Raw genomic sequence first — 27,509 nt, 5'->3', positions numbered from 1 at the left:
CAACATCCTTGTAAACCTTCTCTGCACTCTTTCAACCTTATTAATATCCATCCTGTAATTAGGTGCCCAAAACTGCTCACAATACTCTAAATTCGGCCTCACCAATGTCTTATACAACCTCACCATAACATTCCAACTCGTATACTCATTACTTTGATTTGTAAAGGCCAATGTACCAAAAGCACTCTTTCCGGCCTTAACTACCTGTGACGCCACTTTTATGTATTATGTATCTATATTCCCAGATCCCTCTGTTCTACTGCACTCTTCAGTGTCCTACCATTTACCTTGTATGTTCTACCTTGGTTTGTCCTTCCAAAGTGCAACACCTCACACTTGTCTGCATTAAACTCCATCTGCCATTTTGCAGCCCATTTTGCGAGCAAATCCCTCTGCAAGCTTTGAAAACCTTCCTCAATGTCCACGACACCTCCAATCTTTGTATCGTCAGCAAATTTGCTGATCCAATTTACCACATTATCATCCAGATCATTGATTTAGATGACAAACAACAATGGACCCAGCACTGATCCCTGTGGCACACCACTAGTCACAGGCCTCCACTCAGAGAAGCAATCCTCCACTACCACTCTCTGGCTTCTTCCATTGAGCCAGTGTCTAAGCAAGTTTACGACCTCTCCATGTTTCCCTCGCGACTGAAACTTCCTAACTAACCTCCCATGTGGGACTTTGTCAAAGGCCTTACTGAATTCCATGCAGACAACATCCACTGCCTTCCTTTCATCCACTTTCCTGGTAACCTCCTCGAAAAACTCTAATAGATTGGTCAAACATGACCTACCACGCACAAAGCCATGTTGACTCTCCCTAATAAGTCCCTGTCTATCCAATTATTTGTCGATCCTATCTCTTCGTACTCCTTCCATTAATTTACCTCCTGCTGACGTCAAACCTACCGGCCTATAATTTCCCGCATTACGTTTTGAGCCTTTTTTAAACAACGGAACAACATGACCTATCTTCCAATCATCCAACAACTCACCCCGTGGATACCGACATTTTAAATATATCTTCCAGGGCCCCTGCAATTTCAACATTAGACTCCTTCAAGGTCCGAGGGAATAACCTGTCCGGTCCTGGGGATTTATCAACTCTGATTTGCCTCGAAACAGCAAGCACCTCCTCCCCTTTAATCTGTATCGGTTCCAGGACCTCCCTACTTATTTGCCTTATTTCCAGAGAGTCCATGCCAGTTTCCTTAGTAAATACGGATGCAAAACGCCCATTTAATATCTCCCCCATTTCTTTCGGTTCCGTACATAGCCGACCACTCTGATATTCAAGAGGACCAATTTTATCCCTTACTATCCTTTTGCTCTTAATACACCTGCAGAAGCTCTTAGGATTTTCCTTCACCTTGTCTGCCAAAGCAACCTCATGTCTTCGTTTAGCCCTCCTGATTTCTTTCTGAAGTAGTTTCTTGCACTTTTTATACTCCTCAAGCATCTTATTTGCTCCCTGTTGCCGATACATGTCATACATCTCTCTCTTCTTCTTCATCAGAGTTCCAATATCCTTCGAGAACCAAGGTTCCTTATTCTTATTCACTTTGCCTTTAGTCCTGACAGGAACATACAAACTCTGCACTCTCACAATTTCTCCTTTGAAGGCCTCCCAATTACCAATCACATCCTTGCCAGAGAAGAGCCTGTCCCAATCCACGCTTTTTAGATCCTTTCTCATTTCTTCAAATTTGGCCTTTTTCCGGTTTAGAACCTCAACCCGAGGACCAGATCTATCTTCATCCATGACCAAGAACAAAACAAAGAACAAAGAACGATACAGCACAGGAACAGGCCCGTGGGCCCTCCAAGCCCGCGCCGCTCTCTGGTCCAAACTAGACCATTATTTTGTATCCCTCCATTCCCACTCCGTTCATATGTCTGTCTAGATAAGTCTCAAACATTCCCAGTGTGTCCGCCTCCATCACCTTGCCCGGCAGCGCAGTCCAGGCCCCCACCACCCTCTGTGTAAAATACGTCCTTCGGATATCCCTGTTAAACCTCCACCCCCCCCCCCTCACCTTGAACCTATGACCCCTTGTGAACGTAAGCACCGATCTGGGAAAAAGCTTCCCACCGTTCACCCTATCTAATCCTTTCATAATTTTATACACCTCTATCAGTTCACCCCTCATCCTCCATCTTTCCAGTGAGATCAACCCCAGTTTACCCAATCTCTCCTCATAGCTAAGCCCCTCCATACCAGGCAACATTCTGGTTAACCTCCTCTGTACTCTCTCCAAAGCCTCCACGTCCTTCTGGTAGTGTGGCGACCAGAACTGGATGCAGTATTCCAAATGCGGCCGAACCAACGTTCTATACATCTGCAATATCAGACCCCAACTTTTATACTCTATGCCCTGTCCTATAAAGGCAAGCATGCCCTATGCCTTATTCCCTACCTTCTCCACCTGTGACATCACCTTCAAGGATCTGTGGACTTGCACACCCAGGTCCTACTGCGTATCTACACCCTTTATGGTTCTGCCATTTATCATATAGCTCCCCTTACGTTAGTTCCACCAAAATGCATCACTTCGCATTTATCAGGATTGAACTCCATCTGCCACTTCTTTGCCCAAATTTCCAGCCTATCTATATCCTTCTGTAGCCTCTGACAATGTTCCTCACTATCTGCATGTCCAGCCATTTTCGTGTTGTCCGCAAACTTACTGACCACCCCAGTTACACCTTCTTCCAGATCGTTTATATAAATCACAAACAGCAGAGGTCCCAATACAGAGCCCTGCGGAACACCACTAATCACAGGCCTCCAGCCGGAAAAAGGCCCTTCCACGACCACCCTCTGTCTTCTGTGACCCAGCCAGTTCTCCACCCATCGAGCCACCTCCCTCCCCCTTTATCCCATGAAATACAATCTTTTGCACCAACCTGCCATGAGAGACTTTTTCAAACGCTTTACTAAAGTCCATATAGACGACATCCACGACCCTTCCCTCGTCAACCATTCTAGTCACTTCTTCAAAAAACTCCACCAGGTCAGTGAGGCATGACCTCCCTCTCACAAAACCATGCTGACTATCGTGAATGAGTTTATACCTTTCTAAATGCGCATACATCCTATCTCTAAGAATCTTCTCCAACAACTTCCCTACCACGGACGTCAAGCTCAACGGCCTATAATTTCCCGGCTTATCCTTCCTACCTTTCTTAAATAACAGGACCACATTAGCTATCCTCCAATCCTCTGGGACCTCACCTGTGTCCAGTGACGAGACAATGATTTGCGTCAGAGGCCCAGCGATTTCATCTCTCGTCCCCCTGAGCAGCCTTGGATAGATTCCATCAGGCCCTGGGGATTTGTCAGTCTTTATATTCCCTAAAAAAACCTAACACTTCCTCCCTTGTAATGGAGATTTTCTCCAACGGGTCAACAGTCCCCTCCGAGACACTCCCAGTCAACACATCCCTCTCCTTTGTGAATACCGACGCAAAGTATTCATTTAGGATCTCAAGTTGAAACTAATGGCGTTATGATCACTGGAACCAAAGTGTTCCCCTACACACACCTCTGTCACTTGTCCGAACTCGTTTCCTAAAAGGAAATCTAATTTTGCATCCTCTCTGGTTGGTACCTCTATATATTGATTTAGAAAATTTTCCTGAACACATTTTACAATCTCTAACCCGTCTAGACCTTTAACAGTATGGGAATCCCGATCTACATGTGGAAAATTAAAATCCCCTCCGATCACAACTTTATGTTTCCTGCAGTTGTCTGCTATCTCTCTGCAGATTTGCTCCTCCAATTCTCGCTGACTATTGGGTGGTCTATAATACAACCCCATTAATGTAGTCATAAAGAACAAAGAACAGTACAGCACAGGAAACAGGCCCTTCGGCCCTCCAAGCCTATGCCGCTCCTTGGTCCAACTGGACCAATCGTTTGTATCCCTCCATTCCCAGACTGCTCATGTGACTATCCAGGTAAGTCTTAAACGATGTGAGCGTGCCTGCCTCCATCACCCTACTTGGCAGCGCATTCCAGGCCCCCACCACCCTCTGTGTAAAAAACGTCCCTCTGATATCTGAGTTATACTTCGCCCCTCTCACCTTGAGCCCGTGACCCCTCGTGATCGTCACCTCCGACCTGGGAAAAAGCTTCCCACTGTTCACACTTTCTATACCCTTCATAATCTTGTACACCTCTATTAGATCTCCCCTCATTCTCCCGTCTTTCCAGGGAGAACAACCCCAGTTTACCCAATCTCTCCTCATAGCTAAGACCCTCCATACCAGGCAACATCCTGGTAAACCTTCTCTGCACTCTCTCTAACGCCTCCACGTCCTTCTGGTAGTGCGGCGACCAGAACTGGACGCAGTACTCCAAATGTGGGCTAACCAGCGTTCTATACAGCTCCATCATCAGACTCCAGCTGTTATACTCTATACCCCGTCCTATAAAGGCAAGCATACCATATGCCTTCTTCACCACCTTCTCCACCAGTGTTGCCACCTTCAAGGATTTGTGGACTTGCACACCTAGGTCCCTCTGTGTTTCTATACTCCTGATGACTCTGCCATTTATTGTATAACTCCTCCCTACATTATTTCTTCCAAAATGCATCACTTTGCATTCATCCGGATTAAACTCCATCTGCCACCTCTCCGCCCAATTTTCCAGCCTATCTATATCAAAGAACAAAGAACAAAGAACAATACAGCACAGGAACAGGCCCTTCGGCCCCCCAAGCCCGCGCCGCTCCCCGGTCCAGGATTGAATCCTGAATCCAGGATCCCCGCCCAATTTTCCAGCCTATCTACATACCAATATCCTATCCACCGAGCTGTCCCTCACAGCTACGATGCTTTGTTCATTACAACCTATTAACTTACCCCCACCCCCCAATTCCAGACCATGTGATCTCCAGGGAGAGGCGAAAACCCAGAGTGAAAAACCCCAGGGCCAATATGGGGAAAGAAAATCTGGGAAATTCCTCTCCGACCCCCTGAGGCGATCGAAACGAGTCCAGGAGATCACAATGGCCCCGATCGGAAAATGCTTCCCAACCCTAGTCATTTCCACTTCCACGAACACCATATGAATTCCCTGCCCCCGAGACAGGTTCCCAACTATCCGCAGTCTCACTCTGTACTGGCACCAGCAAGATGATCATAGAATGAAGCCTTGAAACGAGAAACCAGGAACAATTAGCCCGCGCCGCTCCCTGGTCCAAACTAGACCACTCTTTTGTATCCCTCCATTCCCACTCCATTCATATAGCTGTCTAGATAAGTCCTGCTGTATTGCCCGACAATGCTCTTCGCTGTCCGCAAGTCCAGCCATCTTCGTGTCATCCGCAAACTTGCTGATTACACCAGTTACACCTTCTTCCAAATCATTTATTTTTATCACAAATAGCAGAGGCCCCAGTACAGAGCCCTGCGGAACACCACTGGTCACAGATCTCCAGCCGGAAAAAGACCCTTCGACCACTACCCCCTGTCTCCTGTGGCCAAGCCAGTCCTCCACCCATCTCGCCACTTCTCCTTGTATCCCATGAGCCCTAACCTTCTTAACCAACCTGCCATGTGGAACTTTGTCAAATGCCTTACTGAAATCCATATAGACGACATCCACGGCCCTTCCTTCATCAACCGTTTTTGTCACTTCCGCAAAACACTCCACCAAATTTGTAAGGCACGACCTCCCTCTTACAAAACCATGCTGTCTGTCACTAATGAGATTGTTCAGTTCTAAATGCACATACATCCTGTCTCTAAGAATCCTCTCCAACAACTTCCCTACCACGGACGTCAAGCTCACCGGCCTATAATTTCCTGGGTTATCCCTGCTACCCTTCTTAAACAACGGGACCACATTCGCTATCCTCCAATCCTCAGGGACCTCACCCGTGTCCAAAGAAGCGACAAAGATTTCCGTCAGAGGCCCAGCTACTTCATCTCTCGTCTCCCTGAGCAGTCGAGCATAGATGCCATCAGGCCCTGGGGCTTTGTCAGTTTTAATGTTCCCTAAAAAACCTAACACTTCCTCTCTTGGATTCATGAGGGGAAAGTCGTGCTTGACGAACATGTTGGATTTTTATGAAGATGTGACGAGGGCGGTTGATGGAGGAGAACCGGTGGATGCGGTGTTTTTGGATTTCCAAAAGGCGTTTGATAAGGTGCCCCATAAAAGGCTGCTGAAGAAGATTCGGTCACACGGAGTTGGGGGTAGTGTGTTAAAGTGGATTGGGGACTGGCTATCCGACAGGAAGCAAAGAGTCGGAATAAATGGGTGTTTTTCCGGTTGGAGGAAGGTAACTAGTGGCGTGCCGCAGGGATCGGTACTCGGGCCGCAACTGTTTACCATTTATATAGATGATCTGGAGGAGGGGACGGAGTGTAGGGTAACGAAGTTTGCAGACGACACAAAGATAAGTGGAAAAGTGAATCGTGTGGAGGACGGAGAAGATCTGCAGAGAGATTTGGACAGGCTGAGTGAGTGGGCGAGGATATGGCAAATGGAGTATAACGTTGAGAAATGCGAGGTTATACACTTTGGAGGAAATAATAACAAGTGGGATTACTATCTCAATGGAAACAAATTAAAACATGCTACCGTGCAAAGGGACCTGGGGGTCCTTGTGCATGAGACGCAAAAGCCCAGTCTGCAGGTACAACAGGTGATCAAGAAGGCAAATGGGATGTTGGCCTCTCTCGCGAGGGGGATAGAATATAAAAGCAGGGATGTCTTGATGCACCTGTACAGGGCATTGGTGAGGCCGCAGCTGGAATACTGTGTGCAGTATTGGTCCCCTTATATGAGGAAGGATATATTGGCATTGGAGGGAGTGCAGAGAAGGTTCACCAGGTTGATACCGGAGATGAGGGGTTTGGATTATGAGGAGAGGCTGAGGAGATTGGGTTTGTACTCGTTGGAGTTTAGAAGGATGAGGGGGGATCTTATGGAGACTTATAAGATAATGCGGGGCTGGATAGGGTGGAGGCGGAGAGATTCTTTCCACTTAGTAAGGAAGTTAAAACTAGAGGACACAGCCTCAAAATAAAGGGGGGTCGGTTTAAGACAGAATTGAGGAGGAACTTCTTCTCCCAGAGGGTGGTGAATCTCTGGAATTCTCTGCCCACTGAGGTGGTGGAGGCTACCTCGCTGAATATGTTTAAAGCGCGGATGGACGGATTCCTGAGCGGTAAGGGAATTAAGGGTTATGGGGATCAGGCGGGTAAGTGGTACTGATCCACGTCAGATCAGCCATGATCTTATTGAATGGCGGGGCAGGCTCGAGGGGCTAGATGGCCTACTCCTGCTCCTATTTCTTATGTTCTTATGTTCTTATGTTCTTGTAATGGAGATTTTCTCTAACGGGTCAACAGTCCCCTCCGAGACACTCCCAATCAACACATCAATCTCCTTTGTGAATACCGACGCAAAGTATTCATTTAGGATCTCAAGTTGAAACTAATGGCGTTATGATCACTGGAACCAAAGTGTTCCCCTACACACACTTCCGTCACTTGTCCTAACTCGTTTCCTAAAAGGAAATCTAATTTTGCATCCTCTCTGGTTGGCACCTCTATATATTGATTTAGAAAATTTTCCTGAACACGTTTTACAAACTCTAATCCGTCTAGACCTTTAACAGTATGGGAGTCCCAATCTATATGGGGAAAATTAAAATCCCCTCCGATCACAACTTTATGTTTCCTGCAGTTGTCTGCTATCTCTCTGCAGATTTGCTCCTCCAATTCTCGCTGACTATTGGGTGGTCTATAATACAACCCCATTAATGTGGTCATACCACCCATATGGCCTCGGGAGACAAACCCTCGAATCTGTCCTGCCTGAGCACTGCTGTAACAGTTTCCCTGACTAGCAATACCACCCCCCACCCTTCATCCCTCTGCCTCTATCCCGCCTGAAACATTGGAACCCTGGAACATTGAGCTGCCAGTCCTGCCCCTCCTGCAGCCAAGTTTCACTGATGGCTATAATGTCATAATTCCATGTGTCATTCCACGCCCTCAGCTCATCTGCCTTCCCCACAATACTCCTGGCATTGAAATAGACACACCTCAGAAGATTATTACCACCACACACAACCCTTCTATTTGTGATATTTCATGAACTATTAACATCATTTACTTTCACCCCTGCTCCACTATCTGTTCTGGCACTCTGGTTCCCATCCCCCTGCAAATCTAGTTTAAACGCTCCCCAATAACACTGGCAAACCACCCTGCAAGTATATTGGTCCCCTTGTAGTTCAGGTGCATCCCGTCTCTCTTGTACCGGTCCCACCTGCCCCAGAAGAGGTCCCAGTGACCTAGAAATCTGGAACCCTACCTCCTACACCAGTTCCTCAGCCACGTGTTCATCCGTCCGAGCATCCTACTCTTACCCTCACTGGCACGTGGCACAGGTAGCAATCATCTGGCTATCTAGATAAGTCTTAAATGATCCGAGCGTGTCTGCCTCAACCACCTTGCTTGGTCGAACATTCCAGGCCCCCACCACCCTCTGTGTAAAATACATCGCCCGTATATCTGTCTTGAACCTTGCCCCCCTTACCCGAACTTGTGACCCCTTGTGTTTGTCATTTCTGACCTGGGAAAATGCTTCCACCTGTTCACCCTATCAATGCCCTTCATAATTTTGAAAACTTCTACTAGGTCGCCCCTCAACCTCCGTCTTTCCAGGGAGAACAATCCCAGTTTACTCAATCTCTCCTCATAGCTAATACCCTCCATCCCAGGCAACATCCTGGTAAACCTCCTCTGTACTCTGTCCAAAGCCTCCACGTCCTTCTGGTAGTGTGGCGACCAGAACTGGATGCAGTGTTCCAAATGTGGCCTAGTCAACGTTGTATAGAACCGCAACTTCAGACCCCAACTTTTATACTCTATGCCCCGTCCAATAAAGGCAAGCATGCCATATGCCTTATTCACTACCTTCTCCACCTGTGACGTCACCTTTAAGGACCTGTGGAGTTATGGACTCAGTGCCCAGCTCCCTGTCTCTGGAGAACAGTCTCAGTCACAGCCCTCTGGGATTCCTGATTTACAGAATTAAACAACTGAATAAACAAATAAATAAATGTTGGGAGGCTGATTTTCAAAAGTCTCCAAGGAATGGACACAGCTTGTTCCCAGTTTAAAGAGGGGAGTTTATCTCTTTCTGTGACTGAGATGTTGTCTATTCATACTCGGAATATACGTGGCGTTCAGCGTCTGGGTGGGAGGATTACACCAGGCATGAAGCTGGGAGAATTAAATTTCTCCCCTTTTTCCCATCCGGATATCGTCAAATTATTGCCCATGGGATCTGGCTGTGCATCAATAACCAGCTGCCTTTCCTGAACTCCAACTTGTAAACATGCAAATTTAAAATGGAACTGGCTCAGTGACTGTAAAACACTTGGGAAGGAGGAGGGAGGGATGAAATTAAAATTCCCCGGCCTTGGAAATGGCTTGTTCCCAATTCCAGAGTCCGGATTGTGTTTTTAGATGGGGTGGTGTGAATTGGAGAATGGCCAGGGGCAGGGGGTCAGGGCAGGGGTTTAATATCACTGCCTCTGTCACTCCAGCTTTCAGGATTGTTGTGTTTCACTGGAGTGGAGCGAATCCAGCTCTTTGGCCCAAGTTTTATTGCAGCCTCTGTGACTAGGCCTCAATTCAAGCTCTAATCTCACAGGGCCCTCAGGAAGCCTCCTCCATTTGCTTCATCCCCAAACAGTGTCTGTGCTCAATTGGATGGGATGAATGATTCAATAAAAACTGTAGCAGCCTCTTTAATTCTTCTTTTGGGATGTTATTGAGGGTTTTACTCGCTCTCTCGCTCTCTCTGCGTCCCTTTGTGTATCTTTGTGATTGAAGGAGATGAAGGAAAGGTGACAGAGAGAGAGATTGTGAAAACAGTGGTGGAAATGTGGTTTCTTCACAGATTCCAACATGACAACAAATGCAGCAGAAACAGGTGGAGAGAGAGAGAGAGGGAGAGGAGAAACGAGGCGGATGTGGAAACAGCTGGATGTGGTGGGTTAAACTGAGGCTGTTAGTGGGAGGGGGCTTCAATGAGGGACACACCCTCCAAATTAATTCTGAGGGTCGTGTTGGGATCGTGTCTCAGTCTCTTTTTCCCACGCTCTCTCAGACTGATTCTCTGTCAGTCTCAGTCTCTCTCTCAGTCTGATTCTCTGTCAGTCTCAGTCTCTCTCTCAGTCTGATTCTCTGTTAGTCTCAGTCTCTCTCTCAGTCTGATTCTCTGTCAGTCTCAGTCTCTCTCTCAGTCTGATTCTCTGTCAGTCTCAGTCTGTCTCTCAGTCTGATTCTCTGTCAGTCTCAATCTCTCTCTCAGTCTGATTCTCTGTCAGTCTCAGTCTCTCTCTCAGTCTGATTCTCTGTCAGTCTCAATCTCTCTCTCAGTCTGATTCTCTGTCAGTCTCAATCTCTCTCTCAGTCTGATTCTCTGTCAGTCTCAGTCTCTCTCTCAGTCTGATTCTCTGTCAGTCTCAGTCTCTCTCTCAGTCTGATTCTCTGTCAGTCTCAGTCTCTCTCTCAGTCTGATTCTCTGTCAGTCTCAATCTCTCTCTCAGTCTGATTCTCTGTCAGTCTCAGTCTCTCTCAGTCTGATTCTCTGTCAGTCTCAGTCTCTCTCTCAGTCTGATTCTCTGTCAGTCTCAGTCTCTCTCTCAGTCTGATTCTCTGTCAGTCTCAGTCTCTCGCTCAGTCTGATTCTCTGTCAGTCTCAATCTCTCTCTCAGTCTGATTCTCTGTCAGTCTCAGTCTCTCTCTCAGTCTGATTCTATCTCTGTTTGTCGCATTCTCTTTCTCTCTGCCTCATTCTCTCGGTGTGTCGATGTCTGTAAACATTTACTCAAAAATAAAATATTTCCAATTTATATGCCTGCTGTCATTTTCGACATGACAGCAATCGTGCAGAAACTGAGAGAGGTAAGATCCACTGAGAGAAAGCTGAATTTTAAAATCCCACTATTTTGGTGATCTTTGTGTCCGCAGGGTGATTGCAGAATTCCAAAATTACAAGACTGAGGTCACATTATACGCTGCACCCGGAGGAAACCCCTGCAGACACGGAGAGAACGTGAAAACTCCACACAGACAGTGACCAAAGCCGAGAATCGAACGCAATTCACTGGAGCTGTGAGGCAGCAGTGTTAACCCACTGTGCCACTGTGTCACTGTGAGGCAGCAGTGTTAACCCACTGTGCCACTGCGTCACTGTGAGACAGCAGTGTTAACCCACTGTGTAACCATGTCACTGTGAGGCAGCAGTGTTAACCCACTGTGCCACCGTGTCACTGTGAGGCAACAGTGTTAACCCACTGTGTCACCGTGTCACTGTGAGACAGCAGTGTTAACCCACTGTGTCACCGTGTCACTGTGAGACAGCAGTCTTAACCCACTGTGTCACCGTGTCACTGTGAGACAGCAGTGTTAACCCACTGTGTCACCGTGTCACTGTGAGACAGCAGTGTTAACCCACTGTGCCACCGTGTCGCTGTGAGGCAGCAGTGTTAACCCACTGTGTCACCGTGTCACTGTGAGACAGCAGTGTTAACCCACTGTGTCACCGTGTCACTGTGAGACAGCAGTGTTAACCCACTGTGTCACCGTGTCACTGTGAGACAGCAGTGTTAACCCACTGTGTCACCGTGTCACTGTGAGACAGCAGTGTTGACCCACTGTGTCACCGTGTCACTGTGAGGCAGCAGTGTTAACCCACTGTGTCACCGTGTCGCTGTCAGACAGCAGTGTTAACCCACTGTCACCGTGTCACTGTGAGGCAGCAGTGTTAACCCACTGTGTCACCATGTCATGATGAGGGAGCAGTGTTAACCCACTGTGCCACCGTGTCACTGTGAGGCAGCAGTGTTAACCCACCGTGTCACTGTGAGGCAGCAGTGTTAACCCACTGTGTCACCGTGTCACTGTGAGGCAGCAGTGTTAACCCACTGTGTCACCGTGTCGCTGTGAGGCAGCAGTGTTAACCCACTGTGTCACCGTGTCACTGTGAGGCAGCAGTGTTAACCCACCGTGTCACTGTGAGGCAGCAGTGTTAACCCACTGTGTCACCGTGTCGCTGTGAGGCAGCAGTGTTAACCCACTGTGTCACCGTGTCATGTCGAGGGAGCAGTGTTAACCCACTGCGTCACCGTGTCACTGTGAGACAGCAGTGTTAACCCACTTTTTCACCGTGTCACTGTGAGGCAGCAGTGTTAACCCACTGTGTCACCGTGAGGGAGCAGTGTTAACCCACTGTGTCACCGTGTCACTGTGAGGCAGCAGTGTTAACCCACCGTGTCACTGTGAGGCAGCAGTGTTAACCCACTGTGTCACCGTGTCGCTGTGAGGCAGCAGTGTTAACCCACTGTGTCACCGTGTCATGTCGAGGGAGCAGTGTTAACCCACTGCGTCACCGTGTCACTGTGAGACAGCAGTGTTAACCCACTTTTTCACCGTGTCACTGTGAGGCAGCAGTGTTAACCCACTGTGTCACCGTGAGGGAGCAGTGTTAACCCACTGTGTCACCGTGTCATTGTGAGGCAGCAGTGTTAACCCACTGTGTAACCGTGTCACGGTGAGGCAGCAGTGTTAACCCACTGTGTCACCGTGTCACTGTGAGACAGCAGTGTTAACCCACTGTGTCACCGTGTCACTGTGAGACAGCAGTGTTAACCCACTGTGTCACCGTGTCACTGTGAGGCAGCAGTGTTAACCCACTCTGTCACCGTGTCACTGTGAGACAGCAGTGTTAACCACTGTGTCACCGTGTCACTGTGAGGCAGCAGTGTTAACCCACTGTGCTACCGTGTCACTGTGAGGCAGCAGTGTTAACCCACTGTGCCACCGTGTCACTGTGAGGGAGCAGTGTTAACCCACTGTGTCCCCGTGTCGCTGTGAGGCAGCAGTGTTAACCCACTGTGTCACCGTGTCACTGTGAGACAGCAGTGTTAACACACTGTGCCACCGTGTCACTGTGAGACAGCAGTGTTAACCCACTGTGTCACTGTGAGGGCGCAGTGTTAACCCACTGTGTCACCGTGTCGCTGTGAGACAGCAGTGTTAACCCACTGTGCCAATGTGTCACTGTGAGACAGCAGTGTTAACCCACTGTGTAACCGTGTCACGGTGAGGCAGCAGTGTTAACCCACTGTGCCACCATGTCACTGTGAGACAGCAGTGTTAACCCACTGTGTCACCGTGTCACTGTGAGTCAGCAGTGTTAACCACTGTGTCACCGTGTCACTGTGAGACAGCAGTGTTAACCCACTGTGTCACTGTGAGCAGTGTTAACCCACTGTGTCACCGTGTCACTGTGAGACAGCAGTGTTAACCCACTGTGCCACCGTGTCGCTGTGAGGCAGCAGTGTTAACCCACTGTGTCACCGTGTCACTGTGAGACAGCAGTGTTAACCCACTGTGTCACCGTGTCACTGTGAGACAGCAGTGTTAACCCACTGTGTCACCGTGTCACTGAGAGACAGCAGTGTTAACCCACTGTGTCACCGTGTCACTGTGAGACAGCAGTGTTAACCCACTGTGCCACCGTGTCACTGTGAGACAGCAGTGTTAACCCACTGTGTCACCGTGGCACTGTGAGACAGCAGTGTTAACCCACTGTGCCACTGTGTCACTGTGAGACAGCAGTGTTAACCCACTGTGTCACCGTGTCACTGTGAGGCAGCAGTGTTAACCCACTGTGTCACCGTGTCACTGTGAGACAGCAGTGTTAACCCACTGTGTCACCGTGTCACTGTGAGACAGCAGTGTTAACCCACTGTGTCACCGTGTCGCTGTGAGGCAGCAGTGTTAACCCACTGTGTCACCGTGTCACTGTGAGACAGCAGTGTTAACCCACTGTGTCACCGTGTCACTGTGAGGCAGCAGTGTTAACCCACTGTGTCACCGTGTCACTGTGAGGGAGCAGTGTTGACCCACTGTGTCACCGTGTCACTGTGAGACAGCAGTGTTAACCCACTGTGTCACTGTGAGGCAGCAGTGTTAACCCGCTGTGTCACCGTGTCACTGTGAGGCAGCAGTGTTAACCCACTGTGTCACCGTGTCACTGTGAGACAGCAGTGTTAACCCACTGTGCCACCGTGTCACTGTGAGACAGCAGTGTTAACCCACTGTGTCACCGTGTCACTGTGAGACAGCAGTGTTAACCCACTGTGCCACTGTGTCACTGTGAGACAGCAGTGTTAACCCACTGTGTCACCGTGTCGCTGTGAGACAGCAGTGTTAACCCACTGTGTCACCGTGTCACTGTGAGGCAGCAGTGTTAACCCACTGTGTCACCGTGTCACTGTGAGACAGCAGTGTTAACCCACTGTGTCACCGTGTCACTGTGAGGCAGCAGTGTTAACCCACTGTGTCACCGTGTCACTGTGAGGCAGCAGTGTTAACCCACTGTGTCACCGTGTCACTGTGAGACAGCAGTGTTAACCCACTGTGTCACCGTGTCACTGTGAGACAGCAGTGTTAACCCACTGTCACCGTGTCACTGTGAGGCAGCAGTGTTAACCCACTGTGCCACTGTGTCACTGTGAGACAGCAGTGTTAACCCACTGTGTAACCGTGTCACGGTGAGGCAGCAGTGTTAACCCACTGTGCCACCATGTCACTGTGAGGCAGCAGTGTTAACCCACGGTGCCACCGTGTCACTGTGAGGGTGCAGTGTTAACCCACTGTGCTCCCGTGTCACTGTGAGGCAGCAGTGTTAACCCACTGTGTCACCGTGTCACTGTGAGACAGCAGTGTTAACCACTGTGTCACTGTGAGGGCGCAGTGTTAACCCACTGTGTCACTGTGAGGGCGCAGTGTTAACCCACTGTGTCACTGTGAGACAGCAGTGTTAACCCACTGTGTCACTGTGAGGGCGCAGTGTTAACCCACTGTGTCACCGTGTCGCTGTGAGACAGCAGTGTTAACCCACTGTGTCACAGTGAGGCAGCAGTGTTAACCACTGTGTCACAGTGAGGCAGCAGTGTTAACCCACTGTGTCACCGTGTCATGTCGAGGGAGCAGTGTTAACCCACTGTGTCACCGTGTCACTGTGAGGCAGCAGTGTTAACCCACTTTTTCACCGTGTCGCTGTGAGGCAGCAGTGTTAACCCACTGTGTCACCGTGTCACTGTGAGGCAGCAGTGTTAACCCACTGTGTCACCGTGAGGGAGCAGTGTTAACCCACTGTGTCACCGTGTCACTGTGAGACAGCAGTGTTAACCCACTGTGTCACCGTGTCACTGTGAGACAGCAGTGTTAACCCACTGTGTCACCGTGTCACTGTGAGGCAGCAGTGTTAACCCACTGTGCCACCGTGTCACTGTGAGACAGCAGTGTTAACCCACTGTGTCACCGTGTCACTGTGAGACAGCAGTGTTAACCCACTGTGTCAGCGTGTCACTGTGAGACAGCAGTGTTAACCCACTGTGTCACCGTGTCACTGTGAGGCAGCAGTGTTAACCCACTGTGTCACCGTGTCACTGTGAGGCAGCAGTGTTAACCCACTGTGTCACCGTGTCACTGTGAGACAGCAGTGTTAACCCACTGTGTCACCGTGTCACTGGGAGACAGCAGTGTTAACCCACTGTGTCACCGTGTCACTGTGAGACAGCAGTGTTAACCCACTGTGTCACCGTGTCACTGTGAGGCAGCAGTGTTAACCCACTGTGTCACCGTGTCACTGTGAGACAGCAGTGTTAACCCACTGTGTCACCGTGTCACTGTGAGACAGCAGTGTGAACCCACTGTGTCACCGTGTCACTGTGAGACAGCAGTGTTAACCCACTGTGTCACCGTGTCACTGTGAGACAGCAGTGTTAACCCACTGTGTCACCGTGTCACTGTGAGGCAGCAGTGTTAACCCACTGTGTCACCGTGTCACTGTGAGGCAGCAGTGTTAACCCACTGTGTCACCGTGTCACTGTGAGACAGCAGTGTTAACCCACTGTGTCACCGTGTCACTGTGAGACAGCAGTGTTAACCCACTGTCACCGTGTCACTGTGAGGCAGCAGTGTTAACCCACTGTGCCACTGTGTCACTGTGAGACAGCAGTGTTAACCCACTGTGTAACCGTGTCACGGTGAGGCAGCAGTGTTAACCCACTGTGCCACCATGTCACTGTGAGGCAGCAGTGTTAACCCACGGTGCCACCGTGTCACTGTGAGGGTGCAGTGTTAACCCACTGTGCTACCGTGTCACTGTGAGGCAGCAGTGTTAACCCACTGTGTCACCGTGTCACTGTGAGACAGCAGTGTTAACCACTGTGTCACTGTGAGGGCGCAGTGTTAACCCACTGTGTCACTGTGAGGGCGCAGTGTTAACCCACTGTGTCACTGTGAGACAGCAGTGTTAACCCACTGTGTCACTGTGAGGGCGCAGTGTTAACCCACTGTGTCACCGTGTCGCTGTGAGACAGCAGTGTTAACCCACTGTGTCACAGTGAGGCAGCAGTGTTAACCACTGTGTCACAGTGAGGCAGCAGTGTTAACCCACTGTGTCACCGTGTCATGTCGAGGGAGCAGTGTTAACCCACTGTGTCACCGTGTCACTGTGAGGCAGCAGTGTTAACCCACTTTTTCACCGTGTCGCTGTGAGGCAGCAGTGTTAACCCACTGTGTCACCGTGTCACTGTGAGGCAGCAGTGTTAACTCACGGTGTCACCGTGAGGGAGCAGTGTTAACCCACTGTGTCACCGTGTCACTGTGAGACAGCAGTGTTAACCCACTGTGTCACCGTGTCACTGTGAGACAGCAGTGTTAACCCACTGTGTCACCGTGTCACTGTGAGGCAGCAGTGTTAACCCACTGTGCCACCGTGTCACTGTGAGACAGCAGTGTTAACCCACTGTGTCACCGTGTCACTGTGAGACAGCAGTGTTAACCCACTGTGTCAGCGTGTCACTGTGAGACAGCAGTGTTAACCCACTGTGTCACCGTGTCACTGTGAGGCAGCAGTGTTAACCCACTGTGTCACCGTGTCACTGTGAGGCAGCAGTGTTAACCCACTGTGTCACCGTGTCACTGTGAGACAGCAGTGTTAACCCACTGTGTCACCGTGTCACTGGGAGACAGCAGTGTTAACCCACTGTGTCACCGTGTCACTGTGAGACAGCAGTGTTAACCCACTGTGTCACCGTGTCACTGTGAGGCAGCAGTGTTAACCCACTGTGTCACCGTGTCACTGTGAGACAGCAGTGTTAACCCACTGTGTCACCGTGTCACTGTGAGACAGCAGTGTTAACCCACTGTGTCACCGTGTCACTGTGAGACAGCAGTGTTAACCCACTGTGTCACCGTGTCACTGTGAGACAGCAGTGTTAACCCACTGTGTCACCGTGTCACTGGGAGACAGCAGTGTTAACCCACTGTGTCACCGTGTCACTGTGAGACAGCAGTGTTAACCCACTGTGTCACCGTGTCACTGTGAGACAGCAGTGTTGACCCACTGTGTCACCGTGTCACTGTGAGGCAGCAGTGTTAACCCACTGTGTCACCGTGTCACTGTGAGACAGCAGTGTTAACCCACTGTGTCACCGTGTCGCTGTCAGACAGCAGTGTTAACCCACTGTGTCACCGTGTCGCTGTGAGGCAGCAGTGTTAACCACTGTGTCACCGTGTCACTGTGAGACAGCAGTGTTAACCCACGGTGTCACCGTGTCACTGTGAGGCAGCAGTGTTAACCCACTGTGTCACCGTGTCACTGTGAGGCAGCAGTGTTAACCCACTGTGCCACCGTGTCACTGTGAGGCAGCAGTGTTAACCCACTGTGTCACCGTGAGGCAGCAGTGTTAACCCACTGTGTCACCGCGTCGCTGTGAGGCAGCAGTGTTAACCCACTGTGTCACCGTGTCATGTCGAGGGAGCAATGTTCACCCACTGTGTCACCGTGTCACTGTGAGGCAGCAGTGTTAACCCACTGTGTCACCGTGTCACTGTGAGGCAGCAGTGTTAACCCACTTTTTCACCGTGTCGCTGTGAGGCAGCAGTGTTAACTCACTGTGTCACCGTGTCACTGTGAGGCAGCAGTGTTAACCCACTGTGTCACCGTGTCACTGTGAGGCAGCAGTGTTAACCCACTGTGTCACCGTGTCACTGTGAGACAGCAGTGTTAACCCACTGTGTCACCGTGTCACTGTGAGGCAGCAGTGTTAACCCACTGTGTCACCGTGTCACTGTGAGGCAGCAGTGTTAACCCACTGTGTCCCCGTATCACTGTGAGACAGCAGTGTTAACCCAATGTGTCACCGTGTCGCTGTGAGACAGCAGTGTTAACCCACTGTGTCACCGTGTCACTGTGAGGCAGCAGTGTTAACCCACTGTGTCACCGTGTCACTGTGAGACAGCAGTGTTAACCCACTGTGTCACCGTGTCACTGTGAGACAGCAGTGTTAACCCACTGTGTCACCGTGTCACTGTGAGACAGCAGTGTTAACCCACTGTGTCACCGTGTCGCTGTCAGACAGCAGTGTTAACCCACTGTGCCACCGTGTCACTGTGAGGCAGCAGTGTTAACCACTGTGTCACCGTGTCACTGTGAGGGAGCAGTGTTAACCCACTGTGTCACCGTGTCGCTGTGAGGCAGCAGTGTTAACCACTGTGTCACCGTGTCACTGTGAGACAGCAGTGTTAACCCACTGTCACCGTGTCACTGTTGAGGCAGCAGTGTTAACCCACTGTGTCACCGTGTCACTGTGAGACAGCAGTGTTAACCCACTGTGTCACCGTGTCGCTGTGAGACAGCAGTGTTAACCCACTGTGTCACCGTGTCACTGTGAGGCAGCAGTGTTAACCACTGTGTCACCGTGTCACTGTGAGGGAGCAGTGTTAACCCACTGTGTCACCGTGTCGCTGTGAGGCAACAGTGTTAACCACTGTGTCACCGTGTCACTGTGAGACAGCAGTGTTAACCCACTGTCACCGTGTCACTGTGAGACAGCAGTGTTAACCCACTGTGTCACCGTGTCACTGTGAGGCAGCAGTGTTAACCCAATGTGTCACCGTGTCGCTGTGAGACAGCAGTGTTAACCCACTGTGTCACCGTGTCACTGTGAGGCAGCAGTGTTAACCCACTGTGCTACCGTGTCACTGTGAGACAGCAGTGTTAACCACTGTGTCAACGTGTCACTGTGAGGCAGCAGTGTTAACCCACTGTGCTACCGTGTCACTGTGAGGCAGCAGTGTTAACCCACTGTGTCAACGTGTCACTGTGAGACAGCAGTGTTAACCCACTGTCACCGTGTCACTGTGAGGCAGCAGTGTTAACCCACTGTGTCACCATGTCATGATGAAGGAGCAGTGTTAACCCACTGTGCCAACGTGTCACTGTGAGGCAGCAGTGTTAACCCACTGTGTCACCGTGAGGCAGCAGTGTTAACCCACTGTGTCACCGTGTCGCTGTGAGGCAGCAGTGTTAACCCACTGTGTCACCGTGTCATGTCGAGGGAGCAGTGTTAACCCACTGTGTCACCGTGTCACTGTGAGACAGCAGTGTTCACCCACTGTGTCACCGTGTCACTGTGAGGCAGCAGTGTTAACCCACTTTTTCACCGTGTCGCTGTGAGGCAGCAGTGTTAACCCACTGTGTCACCGTGTCACTGTGAGGCAGCAGTGTTAACCCACTGTGTCACCGTGTCACTGTGAGGCAGCAGTGTTCACCCACTGTGTCACCGTGTCACTGTGAGGCAGCAGTGTTAACCCACTTTTTCACCGTGTCGCTGTGAGGCAGCAGTGTTAACCCACTGTGTCACCGTGTCACTGTGAGGCAGCAGTGTTAACCCAATGTGTCACCGTGTCGCTGTGAGACAGCAGTGTTAACCCACTGTGTCACCGTGTCACTGTGAGGCAGCAGTGTTAACCCAATGTGTCACCGTGTCGCTGTGAGACAGCAGTGTTAACCCACTGTGTCACCGTGTCACTGTGAGACAGCAGTGTTAACCACTGTGTCACCGTGTCACTGTGAGACAGCAGTGTTAACCCACTGTGTCACTGTGAGGGCGCAGTGTTAACCCACTGTGTCATCGTGTCACTGTGAGGCAGCAGTGTTAACCCACTGTGTCACCGTGTCACTGTGAGACAGCAGTGTTAACCCACTGTGTCACCGTGTCGCTGTGAGACAGCAGTGTTAACCCACTGTGTCACCGTGTCACTGTGAGGCAGCAGTGTTAACCCACTGTGCCACCGTGTCGCTGAGAGGCAGCAGTGTTAACCCACTGTGCCACTGTGTCACTGTGAGACAGCAGTGTTAACCCACTGTGTAACCGTGTCACGGTGAGGCAGCAGTGTTAACCCACTGTGCCACCATGTCACTGTGAGACAGCAGTGTTAACCCACTGTGTCACCGTGTCACTGTGAGACAGCAGTGTTAACCACTGTGTCACCGTGTCACTGTGAGACAGCAGTGTTAACCCACTGTGCCACTGTGTCACTGTGAGACAGCAGTGTTAACCCACTGTGTCACCGTGTCACTGTGAGACAGCAGTGTTAACCCACTGTGTAACCGTGTCACGGTGAGGCAGCAGTGTTAACCCACTGTGCCACCATGTCACTGTGAGACAGCAGTGTTAACCCACTGTGTCACCGTGTCACTGTGAGACAGCAGTGTTAACCCACTGTGTCACTGTGAGACAGCAGTGTTAACCCACTGTGCCACCGTGTCGCTGTGAGGCAGCAGTGTTAACCCACTGTGTCACCGTGTCACTGTGAGACAGCAGTGTTAACCCACTGTGTCACCGTGTCACTGTGAGACAGCAGTGTTAACCCACTGTGCCACCGTGTCACTGTGAGACAGCAGTGTTAACTCACTGTGTCACCGTGTCACCGTGAGGCAGCAGTGTTAACCCACTGTGTCACCGTGTCACTGTGAGACAGCAGTGTTAACCCACTGTGTCACCGTGTCACTGTGAGGCAGCAGTGTTAACCCACTGTGCCACCATGTCACTGTGAGGCAGCAGTGTTAACCCACGGTGCCACCGTGTCACTGTGAGGGTGCAGTGTTAACCCACTGTGCCACCGTGTCACTGTGAGACAGCAGTGTTAACCCACTGTGCCACTGTGTCACTGTGAGACAGCAGTGTTAACCCACTGTGTAACCGTGTCACGGTGAGGCAGCAGTGTTAACCCACTGTGTCACCGTGTCACTGTGAGACAGCAGTGTTAACCCACTGTGTAACCGTGTCACTGTGAGACAGCAGTGTTGACCCACTGTGTCACCGTGTCACTGTGAGACAGCAGTGTTGACCCACTGTGTCACCGTGTCGCTGTGAGACAGCAGTGTTAACCCACTGTGTCACCGTGTCGCTGTGAGACAGCAGTGTTAACCCACTGTGTCACCGTGTCACTGTGAGACAGCAGTGTTAACCCACTGTGTCACCGTGTCGCTGTGAGACAGCAGTGTTAACACACTGTGTCACCGTGTCACTGTGAGGCAGCAGTGTTAAGCCACTGTGTCACCGTGTCGCTGTGAGACAGCAGTGTTAACCCACTGTGTCACCGTGTCGCTGTGAGGCAGCAGTGTTAACCCACTGTGCCACTGTGTCGCTGTGAGACAGCAGTGTTAACCCACTGTGTCACCGTGTCACTGTGAGACAGCAGTGTTGACCCACTGTGTCACCGTGTCACTGTGAGACAGCAGTGTTAACCCACTGTGTCACCGTGTCACTGTGAGACAGCAGTGTTAACCCACTGTATCACCGTGTCACTGTGAGACAGCAGTGTTAACCCACTGTGTCACCGTGTCACTGTGAGACAGCAGTGTTAACCCACTGTGTCACCGTGTCACTGTGAGGCAGCAGTGTTAACCCACTGTGCCACTGTGTCGCTGTGAGACAGCAGTGTTAACCCACTGTGTCACCGTGTCACTGTGAGACAGCAGTGTTAACCCACTGTGCCACTGTGTCACTGTGAGACAGCAGTGTTAACCCACTGTGCCACCGTGTCACTGTGAGACAGCAGTGTTAACCCACTGTGTCACCGTGTTACTGTGAGACAGCAGTGTTAACCCACTGTGTCACCGTGTCACTGTGAGGCAGCAGTGTTAACCCGCTGTGTCACCGTGTCACTGTGAGACAGCAGTGTTAACCCACTGTGTCACCGTGTCACTGTGAGGCAGCAGTGTTAACCCACTGTGTCACCGTGTCACTGTGAGACAGCAGTGTTAACCACTGTGTCACCGTGTCACTTTGAGACAGCAGTGTTAACCCACTGTGTCACCGTGTCACTGTGAGACAGCAGTGTTAACCCACTGTGTCACCGTGTCACTGTGAGACAGCAGTGTTAACCCACTGTGTCACCGTGTCACTTTGAGACAGCAGTGTTAACCCACTGTGCCACTGTGGCACTGTGAGACAGCAGTGTTAACCCACTGTGTCACCGTGTCACTGTGAGACAGCAGTGTTAACCCACTGTGTCACCGTGTCACTGTGAGACAGCAGTGTTAACCCACTGTGTCACTGTGTCACTGTGAGACAGCAGTGTTAACCCACTGTGCCACTGTGTCACTGTGAGACAGCAGTGTTAACCCACTGTGTCACCGTGTCACTGTGAGACAGCAGTGTTAACCCACTGTGTCACCGTGTCACTGTGAGGGAGCAGTGTTAACCACTGTGTCACCGTGTCGCTGTGATACAGCAGTGTTAACCCACTGTGTCACCGTGTCACTGTGAGGCAGCAGTGTTAACCCACTGTGTCACCGTGTCGCTGTGATACAGCAGTGTTAACCCACTGTGTCACCGTGTCACTGTGAGGCAGCAGTGTTAACCCACTGTGTCACGGTGTCACTGTGAGACAGCAGTGTTAACCCACAGTGTCACCGTGTCGCTGTGAGACAGCAGTGTTAACCCACTGTGTCACCGTGTCGCTGTCAGACAGCAGTGTTAACCCACTGTGTCACCGTGTCACTGTGAGACAGCAGTGTTAACCCACTGAGCTACCGTGTCACTGTGAGACAGCAGTGTTAACCCACTGTGTCACCGTGTCACTGTGAGACAGCAGTGTTAACCCACTGTGTCACCGTGTCACTGTGAGACAGCAGTGTTAACCACTGTGTCACCGTGTCACTGTGAGACAGCAGTGTTAACCCACTGTGTCACCGTGTCACTGTGAGACAGCAGTGTTAACCCACTGAGCTACCGTGTCACTGTGAGACAGCAGTGTTAACCCACTGTGTCACCGTGTCACTGTGAGACAGCAGTGTTAACCCACTGTGTCACCGTGTCACTGTGAGACAGCAGTGTTAACCACTGTGTCACCGTGTCACTGTGAGACAGCAGTGTTAACCCACTGTGTCACCGTGTCACTGTGAGACAGCAGTGTTAACCCACTGTGTCACCGTGTCACTGTGAGACAGCAGTGTTAACCCACTGTGTCACCGTGTCACTGTGAGACAGCAGTGTTAACCCACTGTGTCACCGTGTCACTGTGAGACAGCAGTGTTAACCCACTGTGCTACCGTGTCACTGTGAGACAGCAGTGTTAACCCACTGTGTCACCGTGTCACTGTGAGACAGCAGTGTTAACCCACTGTGTCACCGTGTCACTGTGAGACAGCAGTGTTAACCCACTGTGCCACTGTGTCGCTGTGAGACAGCAGTGTTAACCCACTGTGTCACCGTGGCACTGTGAGACAGCAGTGTTAACCCACTGTGTCACCGTGTCACTGTGAGACAGCAGTGTTAACCCACTGTGTCACCGTGTCACTGTGAGGCAGCAGTGTTAACCACTGTGTCACCGTGTCACTGTGAGGCAGCAGTGTTAACCCACTGTGTCACCGTGTCACTGTGAGGCAGCAGTGTTAACCCACTGTGTCACCGTGTCGCTGTCAGACAGCAGTGTTAACCCACTGTGTCACCGTGTCACTGTGAGGCAGCAGTGTTAACCCACTGTGCCACTGTGTCACTGTGAGACAGCAGTGTTAACCCACTGTGTCACTGTGTCACTGTGAGACAGCAGTGTTAACCCACTGTGCCACTGTGTCACTGTGAGGCAGCAGTGTTAACCCACTGTGCCACTGTGTCGCTGTGAGACAGCAGTGTTAACCCACTGTGCTACCGTGTCACTGTGAGACAGCAGTGTTAACCCACTGTGTCACCGTGTCACTGTGAGGCAGCAGTGTTAACCCACTGTGTCACCGTGTCACTGTGAGACAGCAGTGTTAACCCACTGTGCCACCGTGTCACTGTGAGGCAGCAGTGTGAACCCACTGTGTCACCATGTCACTGTGAGACAGCAGTGTTAACCCACTGTGTCACCGTGTCGCTGTGAAGCAGCAGTGTTAACCCACTGTGCCACTGTGTCACTGTGAGGCAGCAGTGTTAACCCACTGTGTCACCGTGTCACTGTGAAACAGCAGTGTTAACCCACTGTGTCACCGTGTCACTGTGAGACAGCAGTGTTAACTCACTGTGTCACCGTGTCACTGTGAAGCAGCAGTGTTAACCCACTGTGTAACCGTGTCACTGTGAGGCAGCAGTGTTAACCCACTGTGTCACCGTGTCACTGTGAGACAGCAGTGTTAACTCACTGTGTCACCGTGTCACTGTGAGACAGCAGTGTTAACCCACTGTGCCACTGTGTCACTGTGAGGCAGCAGTGTTAACCCACTGTGTCACCGTGTCACTGTGAGGCAGCAGTGTTAACCCACTGTGTCACCGTGTCACTGTGAAACAGCAGTGTTAACCCACTGTGTCACCGTGTCACTGTGAGACAGCAGTGTTAACTCACTGTGTCACCGTGTCACTGTGAGGCAGCAGTGTTAACCCACTGTGTCACCGTGTCACTGTGAGACAGCAGTGTTAACCCACTGTGTCACCGTGTCACTGTGAGGCAGCAGTGTTAACCCACTGTGTCACCGTGTCACTGCGAGGCAGCAGTGTTAACCCACTGTGTCACTGTGTCACTGTGAGACAGCAGTGTTAACCCACTATGTCACCGTGTCACTGTGAGGCAGCAGTGTTAACCACTGTGTCACAGTGAGGCAGCAGTGTTAACCCACTGTGTCACCGTGTCACTGTGAGACAGCAGTGTTAACCACTGTGTCACCGTGTCGCTGTGAGACAGCAGTGTTAACCACTGTGTCACCGTGTCACAGTGAGACAGCAGTGTTAACCACTGTGTCACTGTGTCACTGTGAGGCAGCAGTGTTAACCACTGTGTCACAGTGAGACAGCAGTGTTAATCACTGTGTCATCGTGTCACAGTGAGGCAGCAGTGTTAACCCACTGTGTCACCGTGTCACAGTGAGACAGCAGTGTTAACCACTGTGTCACTGTGTCACTGTGAGGGAGCAGTGTTAACCCACTGTGCCACCGTGTCACTGTGAGACAGCAGTGTTAACCCACTGTGTAACCGTGTCACTGTGAGACAGCAGTGTTAACCACTGTGTCACCGTGTCACTGTGAGACAGCAGTGTTAACCCACTGTGTGACCGTGTCACTGTGAGGCAGCAGTGTTAACCCACTGTGTCACCGTGTCGCTGTGAGACAGCAGTGTTAACCCACTGTGTCACCGTGTCACTGTGAGGCAGCAGCGTTAACCCACTGTGTGACCGTGTCACTGTGAAGCAGCAGTGTTAACCCACTGTGTGACCGTGTCACTGTGAGGCAGCAGTGTTAACCCACTGTGTCACCGTGTCGCTGTGAGACAGCAGTGTTAACCCACTGTGTCACCGTGTCACTGAGAGGCAGCAGTGTTAACCCACTGTGTCACCGTGTCACTGTGAGACAGCAGTGTTAACCCACTGTGCCACCGTGTCGCTGTGAGGCAGCAGTGTTAACCCACTGTGCCACTGTGTCACTGTGAGACAGCAGTGTTAACCCACTGTGTAACCGTGTCACGGTGAGGCAGCAGTGTTAACCCACTGTGCTACCGTGTCACTGTGAGACAGCAGTGTTAACCCACTGTGTCACCGTGTCACTGTGAGGCAGCAGTGTTAACCCACTTTTTCACCGTGTCGCTGTGAGGCAGCAGTGTTAACCCACTGTGTCACCGTGTCACTGTGAGGCAGCAGTGTTAACCCACTGTGTCACCGTGTCACTGTGAGGCAGCAGTGTTCACCCACTGTGTCACCGTGTCACTGTGAGGCAGCAGTGTTAACCCACTTTTTCACCGTGTCGCTGTGAGGCAGCAGTGTTAACCCACTGTGTCACCGTGTCACTGTGAGGCAGCAGTGTTAACCCAATGTGTCACCGTGTCGCTGTGAGACAGCAGTGTTAACCCACTGTGTCACCGTGTCACTGTGAGGCAGCAGTGTTAACCCAATGTGTCACCGTGTCGCTGTGAGACAGCAGTGTTAACCCACTGTGTCACCGTGTCACTGTGAGACAGCAGTGTTAACCACTGTGTCACCGTGTCACTGTGAGACAGCAGTGTTAACCCACTGTGTCACTGTGAGGGCGCAGTGTTAACCCACTGTGTCATCGTGTCACTGTGAGGCAGCAGTGTTAACTCACTGTGTCACCGTGTCGCTGTGAGACAGCAGTGTTAACCCACTGTGTCACCGTGTCACTGTGAGACAGCAGTGTTAACCCACTGTGTCACCGTGTCGCTGTGAGACAGCAGTGTTAACCCACTGTGTCACCGTGTCACTGTGAGGCAGCAGTGTTAACCCACTGTGCCACCGTGTCGCTGAGAGGCAGCAGTGTTAACCCACTGTGCCACTGTGTCACTGTGAGACAGCAGTGTTAACCCACTGTGTAACCGTGTCACGGTGAGGCAGCAGTGTTAACCCACTGTGCCACCATGTCACTGTGAGACAGCAGTGTTAACCCACTGTGTCACCGTGTCACTGTGAGACAGCAGTGTTAACCACTGTGTCACCGTGTCACTGTGAGACAGCAGTGTTAACCCACTGTGCCACTGTGTCACTGTGAGACAGCAGTGTTAACCCACTGTGTCACCGTGTCACTGTGAGACAGCAGTGTTAACCCACTGTGTAACCGTGTCACGGTGAGGCAGCAGTGTTAACCCACTGTGCCACCATGTCACTGTGAGACAGCAGTGTTAACCCACTGTGTCACCGTGTCACTGTGAGACAGCAGTGTTAACCCACTGTGTCACTGTGAGACAGCAGTGTTAACCCACTGTGCCACCGTGTCGCTGTGAGGCAGCAGTGTTAACCCACTGTGTCACCGTGTCACTGTGAGACAGCAGTGTTAACCCACTGTGTCACCGTGTCACTGTGAGACAGCAGTGTTAACCCACTGTGCCACCGTGTCACTGTGAGACAGCAGTGTTAACTCACTGTGTCACCGTGTCACCGTGAGGCAGCAGTGTTAACCCACTGTGTCACCGTGTCACTGTGAGACAGCAGTGTTAACCCACTGTGTCACCGTGTCACTGTGAGGCAGCAGTGTTAACCCACTGTGCCACCATGTCACTGTGAGGCAGCAGTGTTAACCCACGGTGCCACCGTGTCACTGTGAGGGTGCAGTGTTAACCCACTGTGCCACCGTGTCACTGTGAGACAGCAGTGTTAACCCACTGTGC

At 51.1% G+C, this 27,509-nt stretch overlaps 1 long non-coding RNA gene across 1 annotated transcript in view; it reads right to left on the bottom strand.

Moving 5' to 3' along the window:
* Positions 1–1,684: 1,684 nt before the first annotated feature.
* The window catches only part of LOC144482172 (uncharacterized), a 64,123-nt gene continuing 38,298 nt past the window's right edge, over positions 1,685–27,509 (bottom strand). Inside the window, exon 3 of the long non-coding RNA XR_013495887.1 lies at positions 1,685–1,756. This is a non-coding gene — a long non-coding RNA (uncharacterized LOC144482172). The remainder of the gene's footprint in view (positions 1,757–27,509) is intronic.

The sequence above is a fragment of the Mustelus asterias genome (genome assembly GCF_964213995.1).
Source record: "Mustelus asterias chromosome 26 unlocalized genomic scaffold, sMusAst1.hap1.1 SUPER_26_unloc_7, whole genome shotgun sequence".
NCBI lineage: Eukaryota > Metazoa > Chordata > Chondrichthyes > Carcharhiniformes > Triakidae > Mustelus > Mustelus asterias.
The sequence above is the reverse complement of the archived record's forward strand: the minus strand, read 5'-3'. Positions and strand labels throughout refer to the sequence as shown.